This window comes from Triticum dicoccoides, chromosome 3B, assembly GCF_002162155.2.
Source record: "Triticum dicoccoides isolate Atlit2015 ecotype Zavitan chromosome 3B, WEW_v2.0, whole genome shotgun sequence".
Taxonomy (NCBI): domain Eukaryota; kingdom Viridiplantae; phylum Streptophyta; class Magnoliopsida; order Poales; family Poaceae; genus Triticum; species Triticum dicoccoides.
The window spans coordinates 543,380,268-543,387,726 of NC_041385.1; positions in this window are offsets into that span (position 1 = coordinate 543,380,268).

Genomic DNA, 7,459 nt, shown 5'->3' on the forward strand with positions numbered 1-7,459 from the left:
GGGTGGTTAGAGGGATGGCCTGGCGGCAGCACAGCCAGCCACGGGAGGAGGGACCAGGCAGTCCCGCCGGCGCTGGTTTGGGCGGCTGGAGCAGGAAGATCAGACATTGAAGAAGCACGGCGGCCGTTGGATGGACATCCAACAGTCACTGTTATGTGTTGACTAAGTTGACAAAGCCTTGCGTACGCGTCAAAAAAAATTTAGGACAACGTCATCGTCAACCTAGTAGGCCCAGAAGTCAGCCTCCAAATCTGTGGAAAACAGCATACAACCCATTAGCCATTATTTTCAATAATTCAGCCCATTTCCTAATTCTTAAGGATATTTGAAGCCCATATTATTTTTATTAGCATTACAGACCATATATTCTGGGCACTGCTAAAAAATTGAACGAAATTTTGCATATTTCAGTGGGGTCCAAACTCTTTTAATCACGAAATTTCGAGTCATGTTAAAAATAAGTTTCAAAAAATTATATCAATGTAAAATTCAAAAAAACAATTCTCCGCAAAAAAAAGAATGAAATTTAGAATCTTAACTAGCAAGATGCCCGTTCGTTGCACTGAACATGAAGATGCATTTGTATGAGTAGTTTATCTTGTGGGAGAAAAGATGATATTTTAATGTAATTGCCAGTTGGCTTTGGTTTTTATAAGAGTAGAGAGTAGAGAAATCCTGAAAAAAAATGATATTTTAATGCAATTGCCGGTTGGCTTTGGTTTAAAAATTTACAGCCCATTTCTTACAACTTATAGCCCGTTTTCTGGGGAAGCCCATTTCTTACTACTTACATCCCTCCCCGGCTCTAAAACTGAAAAACAACTGGGCGAGCTGCTGGGTCCCTGGTGTTATCCGCTCGTTGTGTAATTTTCTCGTTTATTGACTACATTGACAATGGCCTGGAACCTAGTTGTCAAACAATTAGGAGCAAGTATTTTTTGGCTTGTAATAACGAGGCACTTGCTTGCAAAATGCAATGACCCTGGTGGGTCCCTACTGTCAGCCTCTCCACGTACAGTCATGTCCTGATTCCTCTTGGTTGTTGACCATGTTGACAATGCCAGACAGCGGCGGGCACAACGAGCTAACCAAGGCGGAGAACGACGGCAAGGCCTCGGATGGGAACAAACCGCAGCCATGGAAGATGCGGCAGTGTAGTGGCAGGTGGAGGGGAGTACGAGGGCAACAACATGCAAGTCAAGCATACAAATAGTACAAAAAGCCCAAGGATTAATTGTTCATCAAATTTTTAGACAAAACCCAGATTGAACATGACAGTAACATCTAACCCAACCACTCTTTTTTGCAGTCACAAACAAATGGATCGGTCTGATCCATAAAATCAACATCCTGTGCAAACAAATTTATTTCAGGATGTCTACAACTTATTATAAATATAAGACGAGCACGTTTAGAAGCCCATTTGTCCACCTGAAACTTCTTTTTTTGCTGCTCAACTTGTTCGTCCGTGAGAAATCTCTTGCTGTAAAAATTAAGCCTCATGGACAGTAGTAACCTCGCATTCAACAGGAAGAATGTGACAAAGCTTCCGTTTGCCTGGTTGGATGCATATCGTCCCATTGTTATTGTCCTCAAACGAATGTCATGAGAACTGAGAAAATCCTTGTGCTTATTACGCCAACGATTGGTTACATGTTTTTCTCCATGTGGTTCTGCCTAAGTAGACATGAAGATTGAAAACAGTTAAGGTCTGAAAAAAGAGTAAGTCGAAATAACGACAACTGAACAGTTAATTCTAGTACAATATATACGGGCTTTCAATGTGCATGAAATCATCACCTCTATATATAAATTCTCCAGAGATCGAAAGCATTGCAGCGAGCTAATAATTATGTCCAGATCAAAACTATACATTCTGATATATATGATCTTGACAAAATCCAGTAGCATTGGTAGGCTATCAATGGACGAACTCTTCATTGAGCATATAACATAATATTAGTACCCAAAGTGTACTCCAATATGATATAAAACTTATGCGCACAAATGAAAAATGCAGCATATGATTACAAATGTGTAGATGATAATATACGGTACCTGAAAAAGTGAGGAGCCAAACACCCACTCCTTGTCATTATTAAACGGGTCATGAATTACACCCAAGGTCTCCAGTTTGGGCGCAGAAACGACAGTTATTTCTGAAGGTGTATAACAATTATGAAGGAGCAACCTTTCAAGTGAAGGGGCATCTTCGATGATGAGCTGCTATCCTTTAAAACAAATTCCAATGCTTTTAAGGTGAGGCGACTTTATTTGGAGACAACTGATACCGATTTCTATTCCCAAAACAATCAGCAAGCGCTCCAGGGCAGGGAAACTGGAGTGGATGATGCTGTGCAGTGAGGCCTCTGACAGATAAACCACCACAAGTGAAAGTTTTTTTAGCAGTAGGAGTCGAAGCATTTGTACTAGATCGTCTGGTGGATGGCACCGGGCGAAGCTGGCGGTGTGGAGAGAGGAGGAAAACCGCGAGATGGACAACAGTGGTGTGGGAACGAATTCTTGGTATGTTCGTGGTATGAAACTTTCGTGGTAATGGTAGAACTCAAACTGCTGGAGTTTTCTGAATTCAGGGGATGTCAGCCAAGCGTCCACCTTGCCGGGTATGGACAGCATGTAGCTTGTCGGGATGCAGAGGAATTAAACAGGGCCCTGCTGGTGAGAAGAGACGATGGCTCTGAGGAGATCAAATTCAGGAAGGACAGATATCTGACGACAATCGAGATTGAGGGGCGCGGTGCGCCATGGAGGGCGCCACCGAGTTGAGAGGACTTGTGTGCGGCAGCAATCCTTGATGGGGAGAGGCGAGATGATCTCCTCAAGGATGACACCCGGGAGATCGCTGATGCGGTCCATCAGAGATTCTACCAGTTCCTCAGATCCGGGTGGGGGGTGGGGGGCTCGCCGCTTCTCTCCGCGCTACCAGGTGCAGGATCTACAACCGGCGTCTCCGTTGGCGGGAGCCCCATCTTCTTGGCGTTGGGGCCAGCCGACTCCATTTTCCTTGTGGGCGTCGCGCCGAGCTCACGGGTTTGAGCAGAGTAGCCAGAGACGAGCCTAGTGGCAGTGCGAGTGGGGAAGAAGGAGGGCTGGGGATTTCTGTAGGAGTGGAAGAAGAGGAGCAGGCATTTTCTATACGAGTGAGTAAGAAGGTGAGTGGGGTTTTCTGGACGAGTGAAGAAGATTGGGGAGCGGCGGGAATTGGGTGGGGAGACGAAGCGGGAGAGCGAGCTGTTCGTGTTTATAAGGCCCGCTGCACTAACTACTCGCTTTTTCCCAAGAACCGCTCTTTTCTTTTGCGTTACTGCATTGGAGCTGGTGCATGGGCTTGGCTGACTGGCCATGCATGTAGGATGCATGTGCCCGCCGGCACTGCATGCGCCTGGTTTGTTACTAGGCCTATTTAATAGGGTGGTTATGGAGTAAATTAAGGAGATTTATTTTCTCTGTGTGCATCCACCAAATTATAGAATGCGGTACTGGATGCAGACACTCACATTAAACTAACATTTAGAAGAACAAAAGTTCAGCATGTCCATGCATCTCAATGATTCACCATACTATAACCAATATATAGAGCTGTGAGAAGGTGTGGAAATAAAGAAAATCGGTCGATGCTTCTCTGAGCAAAGGGCCTCCCTGCGCACGCATTAATTTCCTGGGCATGCTTGTTTCTTCTCAAAATGTTGCGAGCACTTTGAGCATGTTGGCAACTCCACAGCTAGCTAGCTGCCTCATCTTGTAATTGATGCTGACACATTTGCAGCAAACACATGAGGCAATAGAGATGACTCAACATGGGTCCATATTGTGCAGTTCCCCTGAAATCATATTCATTGTCCTGAATCTAAACAGATAGGAAAACAGTAGCTATACTTAAATGGTGTTGCAAAACAGTAGCACATATCAATAGCTCGGCATGACAAAACACGATCATCTGGACGAAGGGGATACTGACCCGCCTGAGGAAGATTACATATAATTTCATAAGTCCTTGGTTGATTTCCACCTTCGGCTGCACTACTTGTTTGCTCCTCCACACATGACAAGATCGTTCCGCATTGCATTCAGCAAGTCAACCTACGAATAAGCTAATTTCATCTTGCGTTGGTCATTGTACCTAGTTACGAATGTAGGAATACCTGGAGCACCATGAGGTTAGCTGACAGCAGGTAGATGCAGCCATATAAAATTTGTGCGGTGCTACCAAAATTGAGGTTTGTATCCCTTCCCGTTATGAGAATTCTTCTTGAAGTTGGTAGAATGTGACGGCATGTTCTTTGCATCAAACTTGCCTTTCCCCTGAGATTTGTTCTTGTTGTTTTGGGGCTAGTTGGGCTGGATGTTCTTCTCGTGTACCATGTGGGCACTAGAAGCTCCCTCAGCGACCCGAGCACGTGTGTCTTTTGCTCTCGCCTTCTCCTGAAAGTTAAGAGTGCTAATGAGATCCAAAACAGAAAACTCATGTCTCTTGTTTTTCAGAGAAGTAGCAAAATCGTTCCACGAAGGTGGAAGCTTGGCAATGATGGTCCCAGCAATAAATTTGTTCAGCAACACACACTCAAAGTACTCAAGTTCCTTAGAGAGTGACTGTATCTCATGAGTCTGCTGAACAACAGAGCGCTCATCAGTCATCTTGTAGTCACAGAATTGCTCCACGACGTACAACTCGTTGCCAGCGCCCGAGGGCCCAAATGTGGCCTCGGGCGCAGCCCACATGTCTTTGCCGCTGTCAAACGACATATATGAATCCACAATGGAATCGTCAAGAACACTCAGCAGGGCGGCTTTGAAGAGGGTATCCATGTTCTGAAAAGCTTCCTGCTGTGTAGGATTAAGATCACCCTCAGGCTTACCCTTAGTGGCGTCATAGCAGTACATGATCTAAAACCAATATACTGCTCTTGTGCGCCACCTTTATATTGCACCCCCTTAAAAGTAGGCGGCTTCAAAAGCGCAGCAAAACCACTTGGGGTAAATTGCCTATAATCAGGTTTTTGGATTGGATTGTTGAATATATGAGAAATTTAGTATGAGATTTGATCCGAATCAGCAGTAAATAAATCATGAAGACAATTGCAACCATCAAAGTAATGATGCGGACTAAACCAGGAGGACAGAATCACATACTATACAGCGCGAGAAGAACTGATGTGGTTGATGTTGTCACTCATGTCGTTGATGAAGAGGTTACCGAGGTTGGGGAAGAAGGCTGTCGTTGAGGAAGTCGTCGCTGGCAACAGTCACAGGAGTGTGCTCTCCAAAAACCTGATCACCCCTCTCCCGTACAGGATCACGAAAGGCGGGGTTCGGAGGACTGATGTCCCTTCTCGTGGTGCACGCCGGAAGGAGGGCTGGAGAAGAATTGCGTGGCGGCACTAAGATCTGGAACGGTGCGAAACCATATGATACAGCGGCGGCTAGGGTAGAGCATGTCAGGTCGGTCGTGCGAGTATAATAGTAGGCCTTTGGCCCCCAAACCCCATGTTCAAGTCAATAGTAGCTAAAAAAAGTCAATAATAGCCCCACCAAGGTTTGTCTAAAAAAACAGAGTAATTAAGGCGTCCGTTAGTCCCTTTAGTATAAATACAATATCATTAATAATGGCCCCACCTTTTGTCTCACAAAGTATGTTGGAGTACAACCGGCTACACGTTTACAATCCGCTTATCTTCTCTCTCCTCTTCTCTCTCCTTCAACTAAGCACAAATACTATATTTAAATCCTTATAGCCTGCTTATGTCATCTAATTGTAGTACTTGCTCTAAAGTTACTATCCACTGGGTAGTCTAAAATGCCGGGCGTGCAGCGGGCGGTGCCCTCGGTCGGCGTGCCGCTTCAACGGTGGAAGCAGTGAGAGGTCGCGTCGCCCTGACTTGCCATCAATGTGGAGCGGCGGGCTCAACTGGGACCAGGCGGGAAGCACGCGTGGGAGGGGGGAGCGGTTTTTGTTGGGCCAATAAGGTGAGAAGCCAACTTGGGATCGGTTCGGACGGGGAAATATCATGTGCTCCCATACTCTGCATATGACACTAGTCCATGTTACTACTCCCTCCTTTCCGGTTTATAGAGATGTTTAGAGTAACATAGTAATATGTTACAGTACAAGTTACTCCCCACTATGACCAGCCTTGGCCTCTCCTAGTGCTCCACCATGTATAGCTGCTAAGCCTGCCACGTAGGCATAAAATATGATGTGGCACCAATAAACTAAGCACCTATGCATTGAAGACTTGAGTTACTAAGCCATTTAATGCACTTAGCACCTTATCTAAAGATCATTAGTAGTATAGCCAGTGCCATGTCATCTACAGCCCATCTTATAGTCACCATGTACAAAATAGTAGATCAAAAGAGTGTGCTACTACTTTTTTATTCTGTGGCCCACCTTTCATTCTCACAAAGTGCCTAGGAGCACGTGCTAGAGCTGGCTCTTCACGAAGAGCCCGCTTACCTTTTCTCTCCTCTTCTCTTTCCTCCAACTAAGCAGAAATATACTAGTTTATTCCTTATAGCCCGCTGACTCAGCTCTATTGTACTTGCTCTAGCACCCCCTTGATCGTGGACCTTGACGGTGTACATCACCTTGTGTAGAAGATCTCACCCACATCACCATTAGCATGCAGCCGCCTTGATAGACAACGTGTGCAGAAGGAGTAGAGGCGACTGGGGATGCACCACCACCACGTCATGGGCACTCTTTATGTGCTCGTGTGCATGCAGCGTGTGTGTTTTTCCATCGGTGCTAGCTCTAAGGCCAAGGCTGCGGTCGTCTTCATCTCCGACTGCGACTAGTAGTTGAGTAACGATGGCAAAGAGGTGCTGCAAGAGATGCGTATGCGCTGTTGCGTGCGAGCTTCGTCGTAGCACGATGAACCGGATGTCGTCGTGGATGGCGCATGCCTCCATGCAGCCGAGTGTGTGTGCATGCATGTGTTATTCACGTGCATTCTGTGGTCAAGCGTGTGTGCATGCACGTCTTGTGTACGCGCGTTGTGTGCTCCATGCTGTGCGCGTATGTGCATGAGTTGGGTCGGATGGAGTTAGTGCGTTGGCTTGTGTACATGCGTGGCTGCATGCGTCCTGTATATGCGAAAAGTTCATGTTCTTTTATTTGTTTATAGGTGAGCAGGCGGCAAAAAACAGGGGAAAACGCGCAAGGTTCCTTGCAGACGCTCCACCGCGAGGTTCCTTGCTCCTCGTTGGTCGTCGGGAATCTATGCTCTTCAACTCTTTTTTTACGTGAGCTTTGTTCATCCTTTTCCCAACACGCGAGACTTCTAGCATCAAGGTGCACGTGTCATGCAAGAAAATGGAGATAATCAGATAAGTAGTGCGTAAGTGAGTCGTGCAGGGGGGGGACAGCTGGGGGAAACCCTTTTTCATAAGTGAGTTGTGCACTTCAATGACACCTACGCAATATTTTTTCTCCTCGATG